The sequence below is a fragment of the Helobdella robusta genome (genome assembly GCF_000326865.2).
Source record: "Helobdella robusta unplaced genomic scaffold HELROscaffold_24, whole genome shotgun sequence".
NCBI lineage: Eukaryota > Metazoa > Annelida > Clitellata > Rhynchobdellida > Glossiphoniidae > Helobdella > Helobdella robusta.
This window is the reverse complement of record NW_008704261.1, coordinates 814,490-814,932: the sequence shown is the minus strand read 5'-3', so window position 1 is coordinate 814,932 and position 443 is coordinate 814,490.

Here is a 443-nt window from a genome sequence, read left to right as displayed (position 1 = left end):
TTGCAGCAATAAATATAAAAACTTATAGAATTAATACATAAATTTGAACGCATACAATTGTTTATATGTTTTATTTACATTTTTATAAAAATTGAAAACCACAAAAAGTAATATTAAAAAAGTTTCTCGTTTATCATTTCTTCATCGTCTGATGCTGGAGCAAACCACGTGATCTTCCTGGGCACTCCCTTCCTGGGTCTCCTCCTCCCCATTGTTTGCCTCACTTCAGTCAATATTGTACTAATATGAGCTTCTCCATTTGGATGCTCACGAGGCAGAACAGCTTGCACTTTTTTCCTGCCTTTACTTGTTCTATTGACATTACTGACTTCTTCTTCTGAAAAGCTGTTCGTCACGTTATTCGTTGAACTTCGTTTTCTTCCACGTTGTCTCTTGGGCTCTTGGACTGGTGAATTTACATCTGGGGTTGAAACGTGAGATGG